This window comes from Saccopteryx bilineata, chromosome 3 (genome assembly GCF_036850765.1).
Source record: "Saccopteryx bilineata isolate mSacBil1 chromosome 3, mSacBil1_pri_phased_curated, whole genome shotgun sequence".
Lineage (NCBI taxonomy): Eukaryota > Metazoa > Chordata > Mammalia > Chiroptera > Emballonuridae > Saccopteryx > Saccopteryx bilineata.
This window is the reverse complement of record NC_089492.1, coordinates 192,963,569-192,990,512: the sequence shown is the minus strand read 5'-3', so window position 1 is coordinate 192,990,512 and position 26,944 is coordinate 192,963,569. Positions and strand designations below refer to the sequence as shown.

General features: G+C 36.3%; 1 non-coding gene across 1 annotated transcript; it reads right to left on the bottom strand.

The window, feature by feature from the left end:
* Positions 1-3,270: 3,270 nt before the first annotated feature.
* Positions 3,271-3,346, bottom strand: TRNAV-GAC (transfer RNA valine (anticodon GAC)). The gene has a single exon. It is a non-coding gene; the product is annotated as a tRNA-Val (tRNA).
* Positions 3,347-26,944: the final 23,598 nt, after the last annotated feature.

Here is a 26,944-nt window from a genome sequence, read left to right as displayed (position 1 = left end):
AAGGAAAATGAGATCCGCGAATAGTCAAGGACAGACAGTCCAAACCTCCCCTCAACTCCTACCCCTCCTGGAGACTTAAAAGTTAGGTAGGTCTGCAGACAAAAAGGTCAAAGAAACCAAGCACATTTCAGGTGAAAGCAAAAACTGCAAAGGTATGTAAGACTCAGAAAACTAATTTCAGGGAGCTCATGTTTTGTTACTTTTTGTAGGTCATGCTGTTCCACTGGCTAAAATAAACCTCCTCTTCCTCCAGCATTTGATTCCTGCAACAATCCAACAGTTTGCCTCGGTATGACCCAAGTAAAAACTGGGAAACTACTTTGTTTTATTTTTACTTTGTAAAAAAAGAAAACTTTGTGAATAAACATGCATGTTGGAAGTAATAGTACAGAAGGCTTTTATTAATAAAGTACATCCAGAAATTTCAAAGAAAAAATCTATTTACTTTTAATTAGGTCTGTGTATAGTAATTTTTCTACACCCTGTTTACAAAGCACCTAATATATGTAAGACTATACAATTTAATAAACCAGTAGTCTTACCAATTTATCCAATGCAGCCACCATTCTTTGCATATTGATTTTTCTACCATGAACAGGTCTACCTATGATAGATACCTTTCACCATTTAATACCTCTTCTGGATTTTTTACTCCCATATATAAGGCAGGAATAAACCAGCAGCAGGACATTACCTCGCAATGGGGGGAAAGAGTTATTGTTCCATTAAATTAGATTCGTGCTATGTCTACTAGAATGTAATCTGAAACAATTAAGTAAGACGTTGATAAATCCTGCAAGTGGAAGAATGCTAGGATAAAGAATAAAAAAATAAAAACATAATTGAATTAAAAATATTCAGATGTGAATTTAAGAATGGCAACTAGATCACTCACAGAATTTAAAGTTAGTAAGGCAAGTTTACTGGATTAGAAATGCTAAAACTCTGAGTTTTAAAAATATACATTTACCTTAGAAATTAATTCAATTGTGATTGGGAAAAAAAAGAGAAAAAATCCTCACCAGCTTATAAATTAAATTAAAATAATAATAAAATATTCAGAGATGAAATAGCAAAAATGTAAAGAAAAATAATCATAAAATTCTTATGTTAGAAGGTATATTTATGTTTTTAGTTTCAATTTAATAACCTAAAAGAACCTTGTGAAAAGCTCTTTAATTTGAGCATTGATTTGTATGAAACCTAAAATTATCTCTGATTCTTTTTTTTCATGTCCTGTGGGGGTTTTTTATCATAGTTTTTTTTTTTTTTAATGAAAATCTTAGTCAAAAATTGAACAGGAAACCACAAAACCTCAAGAGTAAGGACATTTGTTCATCTAACAGATAGGTACTTTTTAAAATATTAATCAGAAAATATTGACAGAGACATTTTGTGAGTTTTCAATATATTGTTATTTATATTTTATTGAATTTATTGGGGTGACACTAGTTAAGATAATTGTACAGGTTTCAGGTAACCAATTCTATAATTTATCTCTGTACACCATATTGTGTGTTCACACCCCCAAGTCAAGTCTTCGTGTGTCACCATTTATCCCTTGTCTACCCTTTTCCACCTCCTTACCCCTAGCCCTAGCAATTATTACACTGTTTCTGTGTCCATAAGTTTTTTATTTTATTTTTTGTCCTTTTTTCTCAATCTTTCCACCTCCATCACCAAGCTTCCTCTCCCCGACTACTGTCAGTCTGCTCTCTAGGTGTTTCATTTGTTTGTGTTGTTATTTCAAGAGCAAAAAAGATGACATGATGATTACAATGTTCTGGTTCCATTATTTAGGGTCATTGTGTTCAGATATGTTTGTTTGAGTCCAACATATCTTTGACCAACAAAATTCTGAATAATATAAAAACATTTAAGGATGTCTAATAGAAGATAGAAAAGAATGTAAAGATCAGAGCTGTTTCTAAAAATCTGAAGCATTGTCAGGTGAAACAGACATTAGGGTCATTCACTGAGATGCTTGGAGGGCAGAATGAAAACCAAACAGGTAAAAATTGCAGAAAGAATAATATTAGCTCACTGTAAAGAAGAACGGCCTAAAATTTATTTTGCTTGAAAATATGTCTGGCTTTCGAGGAAGATGATATGTTTCCTATTACTAGAAGTACAGAAAAATATGAAATGACCTCTTATTATGAATGTTATAAAGAGTATTCATTTATCTAGTAAGCCTGTACTACTAAACAGTCTTTATGTTTTCTACCAAATCCAAGACCTTAGATGTGTAAAATGGTTTGTGAAGTATATTAAATAGTTTAAATGTCTTAAAAATGTCCTTCTGTTTAAAAAGCCATCAGTCTATTATTTTGTAAATTGCTGAACAAAGCCTTTTAATATATGAAATTCTTCTAACTTTTCTATTTTGAACCTCAGTATTTTCCCTGGCTGGTTAGATCAATCAGTTGGAGCATCCTTCTGAAGCCGTAGGTTGCTGGTTGGATTCCCTGATCAGGGCACATACAAGAACAGTTCCATGTTCCTGTCTCTCTGTCTCCCTGTCTCACTCACTGAAAAAAATAAAAATAAAAGAACCTCAAGATTTTATGTCATTTGTATATAATGTGATAAATAGATAGATAGAAAATAGACTAAATCTGAAAGTTATTTAATTTATGTATAATTATATAATTATTTAGGCTAATAAACTAAATTAAGTAATAAAAAATCAAGGTCATAATTTCCATTTCACATGGCTTTATGATATATTTTGTTGTTGTTGTTGTTGAAGCACATACAAGGCCTAAAATAAATAAGCTCATATTCTTTTTCAAATAAAATTTTAAATGTATTTTCTATATGAAGGTGTTATTGTTCATAACTAAACACATTTGTAATGAGTTAAAAGGTTCATAGAAAGTTAATTTTTGTGAAGACTGTCTTATTCTCACTTAAGTCTTTTCTATTTCAATTGTTTTTTTTGTTTTGTTTTGTTTTGTTTGTATTTTTCTGAAGCTGGAAAAGGGGAGAGACAGTCAGACAGACTCCCGCATGCTCCCGACCGGGATCCACCCAGCACACCCACCAGGGAGTGACGCTCTGCCCACCAGGGGGCAATGCTCTGCCCATCTGGGGCGTCACTCTTTTGCGACCAGAGCCACTTCAGCGCCTGGGGCAGAGGCCAAGGAGCCATCCCCAGCTCCTGGGCCATCTTTGCTCCAATGGAGCCTCGGCTTCGGGAGGGGAAGAGAGAGACAGAGAAGAAGGAGAGGTGGAGGGGTGGAGAAGCAGATGGGTGCCTTTCCTGTGTGCCCTGGCCGGGAATCGAACCCGGGACTTCTGCATGTCAGGCCAATGCTCTACCACTGAGCCAACCGGCCAGGGCCTCTATTTCAATTGTTTTTAAATGGTCACATACTATCTCCATGGTTCTACCATTTCTGTCTCTGGAGAAAGAGATATCAGAAAGCACAAACAACTAATACTGATATAGAAAAAATAAGAATAAGAATGGAGGTAGGAGAGGTTACTTCCAAACTTCTAACTTCTTGTATCCTCATTTATTGAAGCTAGATGAGAATTAGAACCTGGGACGCTCTATCAAGGCCCAACATTGTACAAACACTTAAAATATTAAGAAATGAGTAGAACCAGAACTTAGAGAAAGCCTAATAAGAAATATAGATTACGGAAGATACATAATAAATCAGCAATATACTACATATCAAAACTAGTAAACACATGTGATAAATATAAAGCAGTGAAAAATAAATTACCTTACAAAGAAAGTAAAAAATCTAGGAGAACTGTCCCAATTATGCAAGATATGGGGACTTTTTTTTTCTTATTTTAGTGAAAGGAGGGGAGGCAGAGACTGACTCTGCATGCACCACAACCAGGATCCAGGTGGCAAGCCCACTAGGGGATGATGCTCTGCCCATTTGGCACGCTTACTCTGGTGCAACCAGAGCCATTTTTTAGCACCTGAGATGGAGGCCATGGAGCCATCCTCAGTGCCTTGGGCCAATTCACTCCAATTGAGCCATGGCTGCAGGAGGGAAGGAGAAGAGAGAGAAGAGAGAGAGAGAGAGAGAGAGAGAGAGACAAGTGAGAAGGGGAGGGGTGGAAAAGCTGACAGTTGCTTCTCCTGTGTGCCCTGACTGGAATCCAACCCAGGACATCTACATGCCAAGCTGATACTCTACCACTGAGCCAACCAGCCAGGGCCAAGATGGCCAAGATATGAAGACTTTTAAAACTGCAATTCTCTGCTAGGAAGTCTTTTCTTTTCTTAAATAATTTTATTTTTTTAATGGGGCAACATCAATAAATCAGGATACATCTATTCAAAGATAAGAAGTCCAGGTTATCTTGTTCAATTATGTTGCATACCCATCACCCAAAGTCAGATTGTCCTCTGTCACCTTCTATCTAGTTTTCTTTGTGCCCCTCCCCCTCCCCCTTTCCCTCCCCCTTTCCCCCCTTCCCCTGTAACCACCACACTCTTATCAATGTCTCTTAGTTTCACCTTTATGTCCCACCTACGGATGGAATAATGCAATTCCTGGTTTTTTCTGATTTACTTATTTCGCTTCGTATCATGTTATCAAGATCCCACCATTTTGCTGTAAATGATCTGATGTCATCATTTCTTATGGCTGAGTAGTATTCCATAGTGTATATGTGTCACATCTTCTTTATCCAGTCATCTATTGATGGGCTTTTTGGTTGTTTCCATGTCCTGGCCACTGTGAACAGTGCTGCAATGAACATGGGGCTACATGTGTCTTCACGTATCAATGTTTCTGAGGTTTTGGGGTATATACCGAGTAGAGGGATTGCTGGGTCATAAGGTAGTTCTATTTGCAGTTTTTTGAGGAACCACCATACTTTCCTCCATAATGGTTGTACTACTTTACAGTCCCACCAACAGTGAATGAGGGTTCCTTTTTCTCCACAGCCTCTCCAACATTTGCTATTACCCGTCTTGTTGATAATAGCTAATCTAACAGGAGTGAGGTGGTATCTCATTGTAGTTTTGATTTGCATTTCTCTAATAACTAATGAAGCTGAGCATCTTTTCATATATCTGTTGGCCATTTGTATCTCTTCCTGGGAGAAGTGTCTGTTCATGTCCTCTTCCCATTTTTTTATTGGATTGTTTGTTTGTTTGTTGTTGAGTTTTATGAGTTCTTTGTAAATTTTGGATATTAGGCCCTTATCTGAGCTGTCGTTTGAAAATATCAGTTCCCATATAGTTGGCTGTCTGTTTATTTTGATATCAGTTTCTCTTGCTGAGCAAAAACTTTTAATTCTGATGTAGTCCCATTCATTTATCTTTGCCTTCACTTCTCTTGCCATTGGAGCCAAGTTCATAAAATGTTCTTTAAAACCCAGGTCCATCATTTTAGTACCTATGTCTTCTTCTATGTACTTTATTGTTTCAGGTCTTATATTTAGGTCTTTGATCCATTTTGAATTAATTTTAGTACACGGGGACAGGCTGTAGTCGAGTTTCATTCTTCTGCATGTGGCTTTCCAGTTTTCCCAACACCATTTGTTGAAGAGGCTTTCTTTTCTCCATTGTGTGTTGTTGGCCCCTTTATCAAAGATTATTTGACCATATATATGTGGTTTTATTTCTGGGCTTTCTATTCTGTTCCATTGGTCTGAGTGTCTATTTTTCTGCCAATACCATGCTGTTTTGATTATCGTGGCCCTATAATAGAGTTTAAAGTCAGGTATTGTAATGCCCCCAGCTTCATTCTTTTTCCTTAGGATTGTTTTGGCTATTCGGGGTTTTTTATAGTTCCATATAAATCTGATGATTTTTTGTTCCATTTCTTTAAAAAATCTCATAGGGATTTTGATGGGAATTGCATTAAATTTGTATATTGCTTTGGGTAATATGGCCATTTTGATTATATTTATTCTTCCTATCCAAGAACAAGGAATATTTTTCCATCTCATTGTATCTTTTTCGATTTCCCTTAACAATGCTTTGTAATTTTCATTATATAGGTCCCTTACGTTCTTTGTTATGTTTATTCCTAGGTATTTTATTTTTTTGTTGTTGCAATCGTGAAGGGGATTATTTTTTTGAGTTCGTTTTCTAATATTTCATTGTTGGCATATAGAAAGGCTATGGACTTTTGTATGTTAATTTTGTATCCTGCGACCTTACTGTATTGGTTTATTGTTTCTAATAATCTTTTTGTGGAGTCCTTCGGGTTTTCGATGTATAGGATCATATCATCAGCAAAAAGTGATAGCTTTACTTCTTCTTTTCCGATATGGATGCCTTTTATTTCTTTGTCTTGTCTGATTGCTCTGGCCAGAACTTCTAGCACCACGTTGAATAAGAGTGGAGAGAGTGGACAACCCTGTCTTGTTCCTGATTTAAGGTAGAAAGTTCTCAGTTTTATGCCGTTTAATAGGATGTTGGCTGATGGTTTATCATATATGGCCTTTATCATGTTGAGATATTTTCCTTCTATACCCATTTTGTTGAGAGTCTTAAACATAAAATTGTGTTGTATTTTATCAAAAGCCTTTTCTGCATCTATTGATAAGATCATGTGGTTTTTGTTCTTTGTTTTGTTGATATGGTGTATTACATTAACCGTTTTGCGTATGTTGAAACATCCTTGAGATTCTGGGATGAATCCCACTTGATCATGATGTATTATTTTTTTAATATGTTGTTGTATTCGGTTTGCCAGTATTTTGTTTAGTATTTTAGCATCTGTATTCATTAGAGATATTGGTCTGTAGTTTTCTTTCTTTGTGCCATCCTTGCCAGGTTTTGGTATGAGGGTTATGTTGGCCTCATAAAATGTGTTTGGAAGTATTGCTTCTTCTTCAATTTTTTGGAAGACTTTGAGTAGAATAGGAACCAAGTCTTCTTTGAATGTTTGATAGAATTCACTAGTATAACCGTCTGGGCCTGGACTTTTATTTTTGGGGAGGTTTTTAATAGTTTTTTCTATTTCCTCCCTACTGATTGGTCTGTTTAGGCTTTCTGCTTCTTCATGACTCAGTCTAGGAAGGTTGTATTGTTCTAGGAATTTATCCATTTCTTCTAGATTGTTGTATTTGGTGGCATATAATTTTTCATAGTATTCTACAATAATTCTTTGTATTTCTATGATGTCTGTGGTGATCTCTCCTCTTTCATTTTGGATTTTATTTATTTGAGTCCTGTGTCTTTTTTCCTTGGTGAGTCTTGCTAAGGGTTTGTCAATTTTGTTGATCTTTTCAAAGAACCAGCTCCTTGTTTTATTGATTTTTTCTATAGTTTTTCTGTTCTCTATTTCATTTATTTCTGCTCTGATTTTTATTATCTCCTTTCTTCGGCTGGTTTTGGGTTGTCTTTGTTCTTCTTTTTCTAGTTCCTTAAGGTGTGAAGTTAAGTGGTTTACTTCGGCTCTCTCTTGTTTGTTCATATAGGCCTGAAGTGATATGAACTTTCCTCTTATTACTGCTTTTGCTGCATCCCAGAGATTCTGATATGTCGTATTTTCATTTTCATTTGTCTGTATATATCTTTTGATTTCTGCACTTATTTCTTCTTTGACCCATTCATTTTTTAGAAGTATGTTGTTTAGTTTCCACATTTTTGTGGGTTTTCCCCCCTCTTTTTTGAAGTTGAATTGTAGTTTCAAGGCTTTATGATCAGAAAATATGCTTGGTACAATTTCAATTTTTCTAAATTTGCTGATATTGTCTTTGTGGCCCAACATATGGTCAATTCTTGAGAATGTTCCATGTACACTAGAGAAAAATGTATACTCTGTCGCTTTGGGATGAAGTGTCCTGTAGATGTCTATCATATCCAGGTGTTCTAGTATTTCGTTTAAGGCCACTATATCTTTATGGATTCTCTGTTTGGATGACCGATCTAGAGCCGTCAGCGGTGTATTGAGGTCTCCAAGTATGATTGTATTTTTGTTAGTTTTTGTTTTAAGGTCAATAAGTAGCTGTCTTATATATTTTGGTGCTCCTTGGTTTGGTGCATATATATTAAGGATTGTTATGTCTTCTTGATTCAACTTCCCCTTAATCATTATGAAATGACCATTTTTTTCTCTGAGTACTTTTTCTGTCTTGTAGTCAGCATTATTAGATATGAGTATTGCTACGCCTGCTTTTTTTGGGTGTTGTTTGCTTGGAGTATTGTTTTCCAGCCTTTCACTTTGAATTTGTTTTTATCCTTGTTGCTTAGATGTGTTTCTTGTAGGCAGCATATAGTTGGATTTTCTTTTTTAATCCATTCTGCTACTCTGTGTCTTTTTATTGGTAAGTTTAATTCATTTACATTTAGTGTAATTATTGACACTTGTGGGTTCCCTACTGCCATTTTATAAATTGCTTTCTGTTAGTTTTGTATCTAGTTTGATTCTTCTCTTTTGTTTTTCTATCATTTGTTTTTGTTTGTTTGTGTTTCATACTTCTTTCCTCTGTTGCTACCTTTTTTAAGTCAAGTGTTTTTGTGTTGGTTTTTTTAAGGGTGGTTACCATTAAGTAATGAAAAGGGTACCTACCATATTCATTGTAGTACCCTATCTTATAAGTATTTCTGCACTTCATCATCCTTTGCTACTGTTAATCTCCATCCTCTCCCCCCTTTTTTTCCTTTGTTGTCACAGTTTAAGTTTGGTTTTATTGTGTTCTTGGTGGAGCTGTTACTTGTGGTGTTGTTTTCTTTTGTTCTTTGAATCTGGTTGGAAAACCCCCCTTAGTATTTCCTGGAGTGGGGGCTTTCTGTTGATAAATTCTCTCATCTTTTCTGTATTTGTGAATGTTTTTATATCTCCTTCATACTTGAAGGATAGCTTTGATGGGTATAGTATTCTTGGCTGAAAGTTCCTCTCTTTCAGGGCTTTAAATATTGGGGTCCACTCTCTTCTAGCTTGTAGAGTTTCTGCTGAGAAATCTGATGATAATCTAATAGGCCTTCCTTTATATGTTGTACTCTTCTTTTCCCTGGCTGCCTTGAGAATTTTTTCTTTGTCATTGGTTTGTGTCATCTTTATTATGATGTGCCTTGGAGTGGGTTTGTTGGGGTTAAGAAAACTTGGTGTTCTGTTTGCTTCTTGAATTTGAGGCTTTAGTTCCTTCCACAGGCTTGGGAAGTTCTCGTCTATTATTTGTTTGAGTATATTCTCCATTCCATTTTCTTTCTCTTCTCCCTCTGATATACCTATTATTCTTATGTTATTCTTTCTGATGGAGTCAGACAATTCCTGTAGAGCTTTCTCATTTTTTATTATTTTTGAGTCTCTTTCTTCTTCTCTCTGTTGTGCCTCAAGTTGTTTGTCTTTTATTTCACTAATCCTATCTTCAATCTGGGCTGTTCTGTTAGCTAAGCTTGTTACCTCGTTTTTCAGCTCGTGAATTGAGTTTTTCATTTCTGTTTGATTTGTTTTTATAGTTTCAATTTCCTTGGTAATATATTCTTTGTGTTCATTGAGTTGTTTTCTGATCTCCCTATATTGCCTTTCTGTGTTTTCTTGTATATCTCTGAGTATTTTTAACATTTCTATTTTAAATTCTCTGTCATTTAGCTCCAAGGCTTCCAATATGTTAAGTCTTTTCTCCATAGATTTTTCCACATCTATTTGTGTTACCTCTCTTTCTTTTGTATCCATAATATTCGATTTCCTCTTTCTTATCGGCATCTGAGGGTAGTCTTATTGATAGCACACAGGCGCACTCCCTGGCGGCTTGAATGAGCGTGGCTGTGGTAGCTTCCTCCACACCCTCGTCTCTCAGATTCAAGTGATAACAGTCCTTTTGCTTTCAGTTTGTGTGGAACTCCGGAATGCTCCGAGGATAAATTTTTCTGTTTCTAGTTGATAAATTTGTTGTGATTTAGGGGAGAGCTGTTGGACGCGCTTCTCACGGCGCCATTTCCGTGACGTCACCCAAATGAATTATTTAATAAGCTTATATATGCTCATGATGGTGTGCTTCTCATTTGAGCATCTTATTGATGTCATGAAAAAATAAAAATGCTTCTGTATTACACTTTTTAAACCTTAGATCTGATTAAGCTCTTCCAGTTCTACCCTTCAAAGCCTTCTCATTGTCATGATTAATCAGCATCTCTTTTTCTTTTCACCCTCTCTTATTCACTAATATTAGTTTTTTGAAATTCATTTTTTTTTTTTTCATTTTTCTGAAGCTGGAAACAGGGAGAGACAGTCAGACAGACTCCCGCATGCGCCCGACCAGGATCCACCCAGCACGCCCACCAGGGGCCATGCTCTGCCCACCAGGGGGCAATGCTCTGCCCATCCTGGGCATCGCCATGTTGTGACCAGAGCCACTCTAGCGCCTGGGGCAGAGGCCACAGAGCCATCCCCAGCACCCGGGCCATCTTTGCTCCAATGGAGCCTTGGCTGCAGGAGGGGAAGAGAGAGACAGAGAGGAAAGCGCGGCGGAGGGGTGGAGAAGCAAATGGGTGCTTCTCCTGTGTGCCCTGGCCGGGAATCAAACCCAGGTCCTCTGCACGCTAGGCTGACGCTCTACCACTGAGCCAACCAGCCGAGGCCCTGAAATTCTTTTAAATTGTGTTTCCTGGAACATATTCTCACACCTTTAACTTTTGCAGAAGTGCCCTCAGTGTAACACATTTATTGCTTTTTGACTAATTCCCACTTATCTTTTTGTCTTGTTTTGTTTGTTTGTTTTAATGAGAGATAGAGGGGGTCTAGACAGACAGGAAGGGAGAGAGATGAGAAGCATCAATTAATAGTTGCAGCATCTTAGTTGTTCACTGATTGCTTTCTCATATGTGCAATGACTGGGGGGGGGGCTGCAGCCAACCCAGTGACTCCTTGCTCAAGCCAATGACCTTGGACTTCAAACCACTGACCATGGGGTTATGTCTATAATCTCACACTCAATCTGGCAACCCTACACTCAAGCTGGTGAGCCCCTGCTCAAGCCAGCAACTTCAGGGTTTTGAACTGGGGTCCTCAGCATCCCTATCCAATGCTCTACTCACTGTACTACTGCCTGGTCAGGTCCTTTTAAGTTTTTGTCTAAGTGTCCATTTTAGGACTTCCAATACTCTCAATAGAAAGGATAGCCATGTGCTTCAATAATACCCTGTTAAGTACCTACAAAGCACCTAACATTTTATTATTTGCTCTATTTATGTGTTCATATTCCTTTTAAAAATATAAATCCTCTGATAAATAAAATGCCTTATCTCTAGTACTTAGCCCAGAATTTGCTACAAAATTGCAATACAAAAAAATTTGTCAAGATGAATAAATAAATTAAGCAGAGGAATAGGAAATGTAAGTAGGCAATGTAGAAACAAGTGAGTTGGCTCTACAGCTGAGTGTATTTCCTCATCATATGTAACATATTATCTTCTTTTCAAAGAATTTAGCCACCATCCCCCTTCAATTTGATGTCCCAAGTAACGAAACTGTTGATAAAGAAGGGGGTGAAAACTATAATGGTGAAGACAAGTGGACATGAAAAGAGCCATTATACAGTTGTTCTAGCTTGTTATTCCGACAGAAGCAAGTTGTCTCCTGTGCTGATTTTCAAATGTAAAACAAAGCCAAGAAAAGACATTCCTCGAAGAATGATTGTCCACATTCATGACAAGGGTTGGATGGATCAGGATGGCATAAAGGTCTGGTTTGAGAAAGTCTGGAGAAGAAGACTTGGTGGGCTTTTATACAAACCTATTCTATTGCTGCTTAATCAGTTCAGAGCACACATAACAAAAAACACAAAGAAGATTGCTGCAGAACAAAAAACAAAACTTGCCATCATACCTGGAGGCTTGACATCCTAGCTCCAAGCACTTGATGTCAGCATTAACAAACCCTTCAAAGCTGCCATTAGAGATAAATGGAACCAATGGATGAAGTCTTCTGGAGACAATTTGACACTAGCAGGAAAAGTAAAGAAATCAACTATAAGAGAAGTTTGTACCTGGGTGAAAAGATCCTGGGATAATATCAAGATTAAGATCATTGTCAAGTCATTTAAGAAGTGTGGATTTTCAAATGTCATAGATGGAACTGAGGATGAGGCAATATACGAAGACAGCAATTCATCATCAGGCACAGATGAAGACAAGCTAACAGATGAGAGTTTTGGCAGTAAATAAGCATTGTATGAATTTTATGATGAATTAAACTTGAGTTTAATAACTTTATGTAATACTTTTTTTTTTTAATTTTGGGCCCCAAAATTAAGATGCATCTTATACATGAGGAAATACAATATTTGAGATTTTTTCATAATCTTTGATTTTTCACCACTTTCACGTTAAAGAAAACTTCCTGTTTTATTCCAACTTTGTTTTTGTCTTTTGCCTTTTAATTATTGCTAGGGTAATAAATTAAAAATATAATAAAAAAAGAAAATGGGGGAGAATCTATTTTTAGGTTCATGTTTACTACCTTATCTGTGGTAAGTATTTTTGAAAATTTAATATATTAAAAAAATTGAATAGAAGCATTCAAAAGTTTACCCATGAGTCCCAAACCAAACAAACAAACAAATAAAATACAGAGACTTTTTTTTTAACTGAGCTATTTTTTTCTCAGGAAAGGTTAGAGAACATGGCTTGTCATAAATGTTTATTTTCACTCACACAAGAAAATATCTGTTTGATCCTACCCAGAGGAAAAAAACCTGACTATTCTTTTTCAGTAATTAAGGTTATCTGAAATATAAATATTAAATTTAGTCTTAAAACTCCCTCCACATATAATGGCAATTACTCTAACATGTTGAACTGACACTAACCAAGATAATAATCTTTATTTCTGTAGGTATAACCTGAAATGGGACAGTGTTCAAAATATCTAAATATAATATTTCATGTTTGTTGAACTTGTTTTTGAAGAGGATTATGTTGTCCTCAATATGATGAATTTATAATTTGAAAGTACAGCCTTCTAAGTTTCTGAATGCCAAGTTTTGGTATGAGCTAGAATTGGTTAAAACTTTAATAAGAGTAATTTTATTTATAATGTTCTCTAAATTAGCCTTCGTATTTCACTTTCTAAATAATCAGAAGAGGTTTATGTGTTAAATCTGGTGGTGAAATATTACTGTTCTTTCCTAACTTACAAACAGCCCATGATCACCTCTCTGTACTTTGGATTCCACTCCTTGGAGCCGAAACCATGCTCAGGACTGGGCAGTGCTTGTCATGCAAAATGCCCAGTAAGAACTCTGAGGATTTGTGACCAGTCTAAGACTTTGTGTATTTTTCTCTCACTCACATCAGAACATTAGAAAGACATGAACTCTATGTCTCCCTCCCCATCACCCTTAGAAGTTCAAGTAGGCCTTTGGCTGTGATCTTCAGAAGCATAGGAGGAACATGAGAAGGGGATGGAGACCCTTAGAGAATTGAAGATGGAATGCTCACCAGGCAAAATGAGATTTCCATTGATGAGCTTCACGTCAACTTTGTGTTTAGGTTAGTTTCGGTGTTCATCAAAAAATGAGAAAATTTTCTTTCCCATCTTACTCTCCATGGAATTTTGACTCAGAACTAATAAAAAAATAATAAAACAAAAGCAAAACAAACAAAAAAAATCCTTTTAAGAGTTTTCTAAGTGATTTCATACATATCTTTAAATTGAATCTCAGACTTTAAATATTCTGCTCCAGCTTCCTACCTGGTTTTAGTGTTTATTTGATTGTTTTCTGTTTATTTATTAAAGTTTATTTGGCATACAGTATTGCATTAGTTTCAAGTGTAGTGATTCAACAATTATATCCCTTATGATGAGATCACCACAATAAGTCTACTTACCATCTGTCACCATACAAAACTTTTAATAATAGTTTTTTTTCTTGGCGTGGATACTGCTCAAGTTTCTCTGCACTAACCTTGTGTAACCTGAAACTCTCCAAAGCAAATCTGACTGTAGCCACTGATGCAAGTAAGTCAGGAGTGAGGCCTCTAGGGCCTCTGTGGAGTTCCCTATGTACTGAGCTTTCAGCTTTCTGGGGACATCCTGTTGCTACCACATGATCAAACACTCCTAGGTCCTTACAGCCATGCAGCTGTGTTCCCACAACACAGAAACATGTATTTCTGTTTTTTTCTTTCCCTCTCTCATAGCTCCTTTCCTAGAACTTAGGCATGACCCCATAGGGTTGGTTGGACCAAAGGGTAATATGGATGACAAATACTCTTACAATCTTCTAATCAACCTTTCTGATCATGAGGCATTTTCCTTGACTCTAACTTCTGTGCTTTGATTTCTCTCATTGTAAAGGTGAGTTTTGTTAGGAAGACTCTATAAGACCTTCTAAAAATAAGGGCACTTTAAGTCTTCCCCATATGTCTGAATCTTACCCTCCCCCCCCCCCATTGTACTTGATGTTTCTCCTCTTGTGAAATCCCTAGCAGAAGTTTTGGGCACAAATAGTTTTGTTAGGAAAAGAAAATATGGTTTCAAGAAGTAGCCAGAGTTCTTGCTCCTAATATCAAAAAATGTGGAGGAAATTGTAATAAGTGTTACAGAAAAAGATTATTTTTTCCCTTGTCCATATGGTCAGCTTTGGTCTAATCTTAGAGATAACACACACCTTGTATTAACATCAGTACACAGCCCTGGCCAGTTGGCTCAGTGGTAGAGCATCGGCCTGGCATGCAGAAGTCCTGGGTTCGATTCCTGGCCAGGGCACATAGGAGAAGCGCCCATCTGCTTCTCCACCCCTCCCCCTCTCCTTCCTCTCTGTCTCTCTCTTCCCCTCCCGCAGCCGAGGCTCCATTGGAGCAAAGATGGCCCAGGCGCTGGGGATGGCTCCTTGGCCTCTGCCCCAGGCACTAGAGTGGCTCTGGTCTCGACAGAGCAACGCCCCAGAGGGGCAGAGCATCGCCTCCTGGTGAGCAGAGCATCGCCCCCTGGTGGACGTGCCGGGTGGATCCCGGTTGGGCACATGCGGGAGTCTCTCTGACTGTCTCTCCCAGTTTCTAGCTTCAGAAAAATAAAAAAAAATAATAAAAAAAAACACATCAGTACACAGACTGTCATTGGCATGTGCTAAGTTGTTGCCAAGTAGCAAGTCCCCTCACCTTGAAAACTGAGCATGCTCCAATACTAATCTTGCAGGCATCCACAACTTGTTCCAGGTGGAAGGCAAAGGAAAACATGAGCATCTAAAAATAAGAAGAAGAAGAAGAAAAGAAAGAAAAAGAAAAATTATCATTTATCCAATTGTCTCAGAGTCTGATTTTAAATGCACAAAACACTTTTGATGAAATTTCTTCATTAGAACATAATCCCCATGAGTGCAAGATTTTACTCTATCATGGTTACTACACAATTGATTGTCAGCATCTAGACTGATTATTTTTCTTTATTCAAAGTTAGTTAATAATAATATCAAATATGAGAGGTGTATTTCAGATATATGGAACTTCATTCATACTCATTTATTCTTCTGCATTCAGCAAGTATTTATTTAGAACTTAACAAAGGTCCATGAAAGAATCAATAAATTCAGTGAATAAATGAATGAAGTGTTTAAATATCAAAATTTAGGAGGTTTTACACTTGAATTTATTAATATTTGAGTCTGTTTGGATTCCAAATTTACAGACCCCCTAGAATAATTTTTCAAATGTTCATTCAGAGCTAATGATTATTTAAATTATAAAAGGCAAACACTAAAGAAAGTAGAGCAAATACAAATTACACTATATTAACAAATACAACTAGTAATTTTGTTTCAGAGGTTACATTCAACAAAATCTAGATCAGAGATGTCTGAATCTATACCTAAATTTTTGACATCTCTTTAATCTTAAATTTTGAAAGACTGTGATCCTAAAATATCAAATTCACAAGTTCTTATAAAGGATCAATGATTACTACAAGATATTGACAAACCGATTACATTACCTAACTCTTTTGGAACTTGAACTTGTGACAATTTCCCTGAGCACTAGATATTTACTTTTCAATTAGTTCTAGATCTCATTGTAAAAATAAAAAATACATGTATGCTCTGTGAGAATTAAAAAAATTTAAAGTATTATCTTTCTTTAATTCTTACTGAGGAAAAAAATATGTTTTTTACATGTAGGTATGAGTAGGATTACAACTTGAATATAGTTCTGTGATACAAATGCTGTTTTGATTTAATTTGTGGTTCTATTGCAATCATGAGATAATGTTGAATTAACCACTTTAAAAATATAGCCTTTATGTATGACTTTTTGTTAAAACAAATGAGAGTTCTACAAAAAGAAAGTGGATGTTGATTTGGTTATTAAATATCTTTAATTTTAAACATAGCCTACACTTAATGCTCTAAATTGATTCACTTTGTCATTATTCTTAAAATCTGCCCATCTTCTTCTAATCTAAAATATTTCAATAGCTGTTTTAATCATCACATTAAAATAAAATAGAGTAAGTTTTAATATATAGGAATTTTGCAGCCTTACTGTTAAGATTTAAACATGACTTGCAGAACTGCCTTTGTTTTGACTCTGAATCTTTTATATGTACCAGACCCTTCGTGTGTGTGTGTGTGCGTGTGTTTTAAAAGAAATTGGCTCAGACTAAAAAGATGGCAGCGGAGTAGGTGGATGCACAGACGCCCAGCTCTAACCACCAAACTGGAATACAAATCAATTTAGGAAAAATGAGCATGAAAAACCAACTCTGAACTGCAAGAACGGCTCTCAAAAACCAAGGAGCAAAGAGGAAATCACAGGAGTCCTGTTAGGGAGCCCCTGAACCTCCTCTGCTTGCTGGAATGGAGGGGGTGCGGGGCTGAGAGCCCAGAGAGGATCTCAGAGGGAGGGGAGCAGAAACTACTGCTCACAGCCACTTGCCTGGTGACAAGGGAGTGAGGTGCGTTAAAAGGACCAGCTTATCTCCCAGGTGGAGAGGACAGGGAGAGGGACAGACTGTGAGGGGATAAGAAATGCAGGAGAGGAGCTAAAAGGGCTGACTCATCCATGCTGGAGGCGGCCATAGCTGGGGGAGGGACTGAACCTTTCACAAAACAGAACTGAAGTTCTTCCAGATCAGAGACCTCTGGACATTTCTCCAGCTCCAATCAGCGCAACAAGACACAGCTGAAAACAAGAAGTGGGGAGGAGGGGCAGTAACTCAGGTCTCCATGAAGATCTGAGATACACGTCCCCCTACTGAGAAAACAACCTGCCCCCAGTGAGTCTAGCTGGCTAAAGAGGCCTTCAGAGTCTCAGGTTACACCCATCGCATTCCTGGATACAGTTTCAAGGAAGCCCCCTGCTGAGATCAGTAAACAAGACTATCACCTGTTAAGAAAACAAACAAATCAAGACTTCAAAGCTGCCCAAATCCGAAAGTGGATTACAGATAACAGCTGATACCAACCCAAGAAGACCTAGAAATAACACAACTGAAAACTGGAGGCAGACAACACCAAGCCTAGACTCAACCAACTCTAAAAATAAAACAAACAAAAAAGAGGATGAGAAGACAAAGGAGTGCAATCCAAATGAAACCACAACAGACACCTTTGAGAGATGGACTGAGTGATATGGAAATAATCAAACTTCCAGATGCGGAGTTCAAAATAATGATTGTAAGGATGCTTAGGGATCTTAGAACAACAATGGAGGGGCAGTTTGAAAACCTAAATAAAGAAATAGCAAGTATAAAAAAGAATCAGTTGGAGATGACAAATACAATATCAGAAATAAAGATCACAATGGAAGAAATTAAAAACAGGATAGATAGAGCAAAGGATCAAATCAGCAAGTTAGAGGACAACTGGAATGAAGGCATGAAAGCAGAGAAGAAAAGAGAAAAAAGACTCAAAAAGTCAGAGGAAACTCTTAGAGAACTCTGTGACAACGTGAAGAGAAATAACATCCGCATCATAGGGGTTCCTGAAGAAGAAGAAAAAGAACAAGGGATAGAGACTTTGTTCAATCATATCATAGCTAAAAACTTCCTTAAATTAATGCAAGAGAAACTCTCACAAATCCAAGAAGCACAGAGGACTCCATTAAAGAGAAACCCAAAGAAACCTACACCAAGATACATCATAATTAAAATAACAAAGCTAAGCGATAAAGAGAAAATATTAAAAGCTACAAGAGAAAAAAAGACTATCACCTACAAAGGAGCCCCCATAAGGATGACATCTGACTTCTCAACAGAAACACTTTAGGCCAGAAGGGAATGGCAAGAAATATTCAAAGTAATGCAGAACAAGAACCTACAACCAAGACTACTTTATCCAGCAAGGCTATTGTTTAAAATCAAAAGAGAAATAAAAAGCTTCCCAGACAAAAAACAACTGAATGAATTCATTACAACCAAACCAATGCTGCAGGAAATATTAAGGGACTTGTTGTAAACAGATCAAAGTGGGAAAAGAATACAGCAAAAACAAAAAATAAAAGGAATACACCTTTAAAGAAGAAAATGGCAATAAACAACTACATATCAATAATAACCTTAAATGTAAATGGATTAAATGATCCAATCAAAAGACATAGGGTAGCTGCGTGGATAAGAAAATAGGAACCATACATATGTTGTCTACAAGAGACACACCTTAGAACAAAAGACACACATAGATTGAAGGTAAAAGGATGGAAAAAAACGTTTCATGCAAATGGAAATGAAAAAAAAGCTGGGGTAGCAATACTTATATCAGACAAATTGGACTTTAAAACAAAAGATATAGTAAGAGATAAAGAAGGCCACTACATAATGATAAAGGGAGTAATCCAACAGGAAGATATAACTATTATAAATATCTATGCACCTAATATAGGAGCACCTAAATATATAAAGCAGACTTTGATGGATTTAAAGGGCGAGATCAACAGCAATACTATAATAGTAGGGGATTTCAATACCCCACTAACATCACTAGATAGATCCTCAAGAAAGAAAATTAACAAAGAAACAGCAGACTTATTGGAAACACTAGATCAACTCGATTTAATAGATATCTTCAGAACCTTTCACCCCAAAGCAGCAGAATATACATTCTTTTCAAGTGCTCGTGGTACATTCTCTAGGATAGACCACGTGTTAGGGAACAAAAGTGCTCTCAACAAATTTAAGAAGACTGAAATTGTATCAAGCACTTTCTCTGATCACAACGGCATGAAACTAGAAATGAATCACAACAGAAAAGCTCAAAAATTCTCAAACACATGGAAACTAAATAGCAGGGTGTTAAATAATGAATGGATTAAGAATGAGATCAAAGAAGAAATAAAAAAAATCCTAGAAACGAATGACAATGAGCATACAACAACTCAAAATTTATGGGACACAGCGAAAGCAGTGCTGAGAGGAAAGTTCATAGCACTACAGGCACACTTTCAGAAGCTAGAAAAAGCTCAAATAAACAACTTAACCCTTCATCTAAATGAATTAGAAAAAAAACAGCAAGTAAAGCCCAAATGTAGTAGAAGCAAGGAAATAATAAAGATCAGAGCAGAAATAAATGACATAGAGGCTAAAGAAACAATACAGAAGATCAATGAAACTAGGAGCTGGTTCTTTGAAAAGGTAAACAAGATTGATGAACCTTTAAGTAGACTCACCAAGAAAAAAAGAGAGAGGACTCAAATAAATAAAATTAGAAATGAGAGAGGAGAAATAACAACTGACATAACAGAAATACAAAATATTATAAGAAAATACTATGAAGAACTCTATGCCAAAAAACTAGACAACCTAGATGAAATGGACAAATTCCTTGAAACATACAATCTTCCAAAAATCAATCTGGAAGAATCACAAAACCTAAACAGACTGATTACAACAAAGGAGATTGAAACAGTTATCAAAAAACTCCCAACAAAGAAAAGTCCAGGGCCCGATGGCTTCACAACAGAATTCTACCAAATATTCAAAGAAGAACTAACTCCTATCCTTCTCAAACTATTTCAAAAAATTCAAGAGGAAGAAAGACTTCCAAGCTCCTTTTATGAGGCGAGCATAATTCTGATTCCAAAACCAGGCAAAGACAACACAAAGAAAGAATATTATAGGCCAATATCTCTGATGAATATAGATGCTAAAATCTTCAACAAAATATTAGAAAACCGGATCCAATGATATATGGAAAAAATCATACACCATGATCAAGTGGGATTTATTCTGGGGAGGCAAGGATGGTACAATATTCATAAATCAATCAATGTGATTCATCACATAAACAAAAAGAAGGAGAAAAACCATATGATAATTTCAATAGATGCAGAAAAAGCATTTGATAAAATCCAGCACCCATTCATGATCAAAACTCTCAGCAAAGTGGGAATACAGGGAACATACCTCAACATGATAAAAGCCATCTATGAGAAACACACAGCCAACATCATACTCAATGGGCAAAAATTAAAAGCAATACCCTTAAGATCAGGAACAAGGCAGGGGTGCCCCCTTTCACCACTCTTATTTAACATGGTCCTGGAAGTCCTAGCCACAGCTATCAGACAAGAAGAAGAAATAAAGGGAATTCAAGTGGGAAAAGAAGAAGTAAAACTATCATTATTTGCAGATGATATGATATTGTATATAGAAAACCCTAAAGTCTCAGTCAAAAAGCTACTGGACCTGATAAATAAATTCAGCAAAGTGGCAGGATATAAAATCAATACTCAGAAATCAGAGGCATTTTTATACACCAACAATGAAAAGTCAGAAAGAGAAATTAAGGAAACAATCCCCTTCACAATTACAACCAAAAAAATAAAGTACCTAGGAATAAACTTAACCAAGGAGACTAAAGACTTGTACTCAGAAAATTACAAAGCATTGATAAAAGAAATCAAGGAAGATACAAACAAGTGGAAGCATATACCGTGCTCATGGGTAGGAAGAATAAACATCATTCAAATGTCTATATTACCCAAAGCAATCTATAAGTTCAATGCAATACCAATTAAAATACCAATGACATACTTCAAAGATATAGAACACATATTCCAAAAATTTATATGGAACCAAAAGAGAACACGAATAGCCTCAGCAATCTTAAAAAAGAAGAATAAAGTGGGAGGTATCCCACTCCCTGATATCAAGTTATACTACAAGGCCATTGTACTCAAAACAGCCTGGTACTGGCATAAGAACAGGCATATAGATCAATGGAACAGTACAGAGAACCCAGAAATAAACCCACAGTTCTATGGACAACTAATATTTGACAAAGGAGGCAAGGAAATACAATGGAGTAAAGACAGCCTCTTTAACAAATGGTGTTGGGAAAATTGGACAGCTACCTGCAAAAAAATGAAACTAGATCACCAGCTTACACCATTCACAAAAATAAACTCAAAATGGATAAAAGACTTAAATGTAGGCCATGAAACCATAAGCATCTTAGAAGAAAACATAGGCAGTAAGCTCTCGGACATCTCTCGGAGCAATATATTTGCTGATTTATCTCCACGGGGAAGTGTAATAAAAGACAGGATAAACAAATGAAACTATATCAAACTAAAAAGCTTTTGCACAGCTAAAGACAACAAGAACAGAATAAAAAGACAAACTACACAATGGGAGAACATATTTGACAATACGTCTGATAAGGGGTTAATAACCAAAATTTATAAAGAACTCATAAATCTCAACACCAGGAAGACAAACAATCCAATCCAAAAATGGGCAAAAGAGATGAATAGACACTTCTCCAAAGAGGACATACAGATGGCCAATAGGCATATGAAAAAATGCTCAACATCACTAATCATTAGAGAAATGCAAATTAAAACCTCAATGAGGTATCACCTCACACCAGTCAGAATGGCGCTCATCAACAAAACAACACAGAATAAGTGCTAGCGAGGATGTGGAGAAAAGGGAACCCTCCTGCACTGCTGGTGGGAATGCAGACTGGTGCAGCCTCTGTGGAAAACAGTATGGAGATTCCTCAAAAAACTGAAAATCAAACTGCCTTTTGACCCAGCTATCCCACTTTTATGAATATACCCCAAGGTCACTATAGAACGGCTCGAAAAGGAGAAATGCACCCCCATGTTTGTGGCAGCATAGTTCACAATAGCGAAGATCTGGAAACAACCCAAGTGTCCGTCAGAGGATGAGTGGATTAAAAAGCTTTGGTACATATATACTATGGAGTACTACTCAGCCATAGGAAATGATGACATCGGATCCTTTACAATAACATGGATGGACCTTGATAAATTATACGGAGTAAAATAAGTAAATCAGAAAAAAAACTAAGAACTACATGAATCCATACATAGAAGGGACATAAAAATGAGACTCAGAGACATGAACAAGAATGTGATGGCAACAGGGGTGGGGGTGGGGTGGGGGGAGGGGGGAGGGGGTGAAGAAAGAGAGAGGGGTTGGGGGAGGGGAGGGGCACAAAGAAAACCAGATAGAAGGTGACAGAAGACAATTTAACTTTGGGGGGTATACAGCACAATCAAATGTCAAAATAATCTAGAGATGTTTTCTCTCAACATATGTACCCTGATTTATCAATGTCACTGCATTAAATTTAATAAATAAATTAAAAAAAAGAAATTGGCTCAACTAAAAAACACGGCATGAAATAGTGAAGATCTGGAAACAGCCCAAGTGTCCGTCAGTGGACAAGTGGATTAAAAATCTTTGGTACATATATACTTGGAATACTACTCAGCCATAAGAAATGATGACATCGGATCATTTACAACAACATGGATGGATCTTGATAACATTATACTGAGCAAAATAAGTGAATCAGAAAAAACTAAGAACTATATGATTCCATACATAGGTGGGACATAAAAATGAGACTCAGAGACATCGACAAGAGTATGGGAGTTATGGGGGATGGGGGAAGGGAGGGGCACAAAGAAAACCAGTTAGAAGGTGACGGAAGACAATTGGACTTTGTTGATGGGAATGCAACATAATCAAATGTCAAAATAACCTAGAGATGTTTTCTCTGAACATATGTACCCTGATTTATCAATGTCACTGCATTAAAATAAAATAAAAAAACACTGCATGAAAAATGATTGAAATCCACAGATAAATACAAAAAGAAGGTATTAAGCAAAAGGGCCCTGAGTAAGCTTTGTTTTGATTTAGCTACTTAAATAGCTCATTTCACTTTTTATCTCTGTCACATTTTATGTCAATCAAAAATCTTCCAAATTATAACTTTTATCAACCTGAAAATACTTTTTCCCAACTTTTTATCAACATTGACTCCAGTTCCTCTGTTCCCACAAAATGAACTTCTACCAGCTAACATGCACAAGTAAACATTTGGATGATGTGGCTTTTCTTTCTTTTATCTTTTTTCTTCTACTGAGCTCCCCTCCTCATCTTCCTCTTTGCCCTCCTTTCTCAGTATGTCCTTGTATATGAGCAAATGATTACACAATGGAGCAGCTTAGACCACAAAAATGATAGAAGGACTGCTAGGTTCATGGTTTCCTTCTCATAAGACTAGAAAACTAGCTTAGTTCCTTGTAGAAACTCCATTCTACGTTTAATCAGCCTTGCATACCCAGGTACAAGTTCAGTTCAGTTCTACGTCAAATATAAGGGACCTCAGGCACACACTGCTCTTTCTTTTCTCCTATGTCACCATAGACAGTCAGGGGAAGGTTCTTACACTGAGCACATCAAACACTAGAAAGATGAATGGACAGGGTTTGAGCACACCAAAAAACTAGCAAGATAATAGGATAGAAAAAAAAAAAAGCCTTGTCTTCTTTACCCTTATAAGAACTGTGGGATTGAGCAGGAAGAGGGGATAATCTGTGAGATGGAATTCTACCTTGCTCTCAAGTCTTGGCACTTGAATGAACCTTTTTCCTTTTGCACCAGCACCTGCTTTATGCCGAACCTGCATTTTTGGTTCACTTAGATATTTTCAAAATGCCTCTCTGACTTCTAGTGACCATAGGAAGTTCTCCAGTCTCTAGTTGTAAGTCAGAACTGCTTTATTAGATAAGTAATATACAAAGTGAAGATATGGCGTATTGCTTAAAAGTGACAAAAGTTTACATTTTAGTTAGTCCACAAAAATCATAAAAAAGGTGATTTGTTTTCCAGGAAAGTAGTCTTGCGTCTTTTTTGGAATAAACATATTTAGAGTTCCTAACACACATTTTTTTTTCTGGGAACAGACTTTCTTTCTAAACTAAATATGTTTTTGTTTGTCTAAGTAAATAAAGTGTAATTTTATTTTCAAACTACAGAATTTCTCTAAGTTCCCCAGAAATTGGCATGTAGATAGTAAGGTTCTCATTTCTTCCATATACTCAGGATTTTTCTGTTCAAATGGTCTGCACTGATTATTTGTTGATGGAAGAAGAGGGACTATGAAGCTGAATAACAACCCTTACCTATAAAAATCTTGTGTAAATAGATGTCAGCTACTTATTTAAGCAAGGGAGACGCTAGTTGGACAATGAGCTTTTCTGTAGAAGTGACTCAACCTTTCCACATCTTGTTATTCCATAAAAAAAAGAGAAACAAAACTGTTCTTTGCCCTATTTTCCAAAGGGGCTAAGGAGATAGTGTTCATAAAGTTGAAAAAAAGTGATTGCTATCATGATTTAAATTCATTTACTTTAAGTTACATTTTGTCAATGTGTTGTCAGCTTATGATACACACATGCACCCACACTTCTAAAAATTTTTTGCATGTTACTCTCCTAGCTGACTAGCTTAAAGAAGCAGCATTAGAATACTTGATAGTATTTTGCAAATGTGCTTAGTGTATGTGAAATTAATTTTACACACTTTTGTTATGAAGGCTTCCTGATGCTTTTTAAACATGATTTCATTGTATGAACATGTGTATGCATGCATCATTGCACAGAGCCCTAAATTTAAATTGATTTGCTGGCTAAAGTTAGAGCAAATCTTTTCCTAGCTTCTTTCTACCACTCAATAAATTATTACAGTCTGTGCACAAAACACAAATTACATGCTTTATTAGCATGTTCTGTGGTAACCTCAAAACCACAAGTGTTTACATGTGCTGCATGCATGCACTTTGGGGCTTTTTAATAGCTGGTTGACAAGAGATTAAAGACAAAAATATGGCATTTTATTAAAGCAAACTTATCAGTGTGCCTACCATGATAAAATGATCTAGTTTTCTTTAGACACAAAAGTTTCTGTTGAGTGATACCTTTGAAATTCCTTGAGGGCACCCTATTACTCACTTTCCTCAACAGAGAGCAGCTGCAAATGGTCTCCAATTTTCAAAGAGTATTGCCTGGTCATTCTTTACTGTCAAAATGAAGAAGAGCATAAAAGTTAAGTCAATAAAGTAATATAAAATGCTTAATATAAAAATTCAGGAATGAATGATTAACCATTAAAAACTTACAGTAGCTATTTCATCCAGGAAAAAAAAATTAACATTTCCCCTGAAACCTATTAACACTCCTTGTAAACAATATTCTTTCTTGAAATATATGACCTTTCCTAATGCTCTCCACACACATAGAATTTTTCTTACATCCACTTTCCTCTGCTGATATGAAGTTGAATTCCTTGGGAGAGAGTGTTCTGAGCCCCTTCCTTAGTTAGATATATGTGGTCTTCTACAAAATATCCCACAATCATGTACTCCTCAATATAGAATGCTAACCCTGACAACCTGTTGTTGCTGATTCAACTCCAAAATTACAGAATATGCCAGTAGACAAACAGGATAAAACACACTGACTACTTTTAAACCCATATCTTCCTTAATCAATCTAAAAATTAACAAATTAATAATCATAAAAATTAGAATAAATGCCTCTCTTTTCTTGGCCACATCTATCTCTCACTGGTGTCTCTTAAGATGTGTGAATATTGCATAGAGTGCCATATGCAGAGAAAGCAAAAGTAAAAAATATTTCTTTATATTTTGAAGAAACCATTTAAAAGAGCAGGCTTTGTTTAGTCTAGGACTTCTTTCAAAGAATAAATAAAAAAAAAGCAAGATTCTTCAGGCCCTATCCTAAAGCTAATCCTTTAGTATCAACATGGCTAAGGAAAAAAAGAACCCTGGGCATAATATATGTGAAGAATAATTTGATTGCAAAATTGTACAATGAAATGACCAGGGTCAGTAAAACTGCCCTTTGAGGCTGTTAAATATTTTCTACACTATGGATCTAGCACATCAAGAAAGACTCTGCCACATCATCTTAAGAAAACCATCTCCAGGGTTGCAGTTAGTTGGTTCACAGGAAAGATGAGGGTGTATGATTTGATCCCGGGAATAATAGCACATTGCAAGGATTTTAAAGATTTTTCTAAATATCTTCTTTCACAAGACTTTAATAGATATTATGCTGTCCATTCCTAGAAGTTTTCTGCCCAAAATTGAACAGACAAATCCAGGCCATTCTCACTAAGGAGGAAGGAAGCAAACCTAAAAGTGTCTTTACTAGGGTATTCAGTGTTTGTTTAGCACCTAAGAAGCACTCTGCTGTGACAAAACATCTCTAAAAGCAAGTTGAGTAAACAAGAAATAACTTAAAAGTGCAAGCACATTCATAACAATAATAATACCTAAATGCTTTAAGTAAATGTAGGATGGTATGGGAAATGTTTCTTATATTTGTTTACCTAATGTTGACATTTTAATAAAATAGTAGATTTCCTTCATGAAATCTATGACTTACTGTCCACATTACTGAGCCTGACCTAGCCATCCTTACCCTATGGGAGCAATTTCCATGACTTCTTGTTGGGGGAAGGTGGTTAAGTATTATCTTGTGGTATCTTCTTTTGTCAACCATTTCATTGCAATTTTAAAATAAACTTTACTTATATAATTACTTTTTCTTTCTCATGCATTTGACTAGTTAAAACATTGCTTTGCGGGATGCAAAGGAAGTTTCACCAGATGAAAATAATGTCTGGGACCAAAAAAAATATATTTTAAGTTCTGCTTGTCTCAGATGGACACAAGTCACATCCTTCCTGACGTGTGTGCTGCCTCACACCCATGATACCATGTGCACTGG